The sequence below is a fragment of the Cervus elaphus genome, chromosome 13, assembly GCF_910594005.1.
Source record: "Cervus elaphus chromosome 13, mCerEla1.1, whole genome shotgun sequence".
Taxonomy (NCBI): Eukaryota; Metazoa; Chordata; class Mammalia; order Artiodactyla; family Cervidae; genus Cervus; species Cervus elaphus.
In genome coordinates this window covers 27,102,617-27,103,550 of record NC_057827.1, presented here as the reverse complement: position 1 = coordinate 27,103,550, position 934 = coordinate 27,102,617, and the positions used below count along the sequence as shown (strand labels likewise).

The 934-nt window shown below is 43.6% G+C and overlaps 1 pseudogene; it reads right to left on the bottom strand.

Annotated features, from left to right (window-relative positions):
- Positions 1-242: 242 nt before the first annotated feature.
- On the bottom strand, positions 243-413 carry LOC122706785 (annotated as a pseudogene).
- Between the last annotated feature and the right edge of the window lie 521 nt (positions 414-934).

The window sequence follows — 934 nt, the reverse complement described above, 5'->3', positions numbered from 1 at the left end:
GACTCATTGGAAAAGACCCTGACGCTAGGAAAGACTGAAGGCAGGAGGAGAAGGGGGCAACAGAGGATGAGTTGTTGGATGGCATCACCAACTCAATGGACATGAATTTGAGCAAATTCCAGGAGACAATGGAGGACCAAGAAGCCTGGCGCCCTGCAGTTCAAGGGGTCACAAAGAATTGGACATGACTTACCAATTAAACCACAACAATATGTTCTATAATTCAGCTACAGCCTTTACATTCAGGTGACTTCTTCATTGGATCTCAATTTCCTTTAATATAACAGATTCTTGTTCCTGAAGGCAGTTAGCCTTCCATCATTCTTTCTGTCTAGATAATATCCAAAGACAAGTCTAACAGGTACATGACTATGTACCCAATGGTCACATATAATCAGAAGTAAGTTCATCATGAATGCTGCAGCCTCAGAACCAACAATGATCCCATACTGAAGGGCAGTGGACCCCAAGGACATTTCTGAATAAGTGAGCTGCCATGATGTCAGGTGGGCTATGGAGAGGGACCACATGATGAAGAACTTTGAGCAGCTTCTATAACCTGAAAAAGACTTGAGGCTGACAGCTAGCAAGAAAGCAGGGAGCTCAGTCCTATAGGAGATAAATTCTGCAACAACCAAGGGAGATTAGAACTGGATCTTTCCCTAGGTAAGCCTCCAGTGAGACCCTAGTCTTGACCTATATCTGGCTTTCTACCTGAAAAGACTCTGAAGTAGAGAATCCCATTATGCTGTGCCTGGATTCTAGCCTACAGAAAACTGTGAGGAGTGAATACATGCTGTTCAAGCTTCTAATATGTGGTCATTTGTGATGCAGCCACGGAAAACTAATGCAACCATGGAACAAGTGAAAAAATTGGGGAAAATTGCATTTGCCAGAGTCTATTAAGGGGAGTAGCAAGTGCGGTTGGAATGAC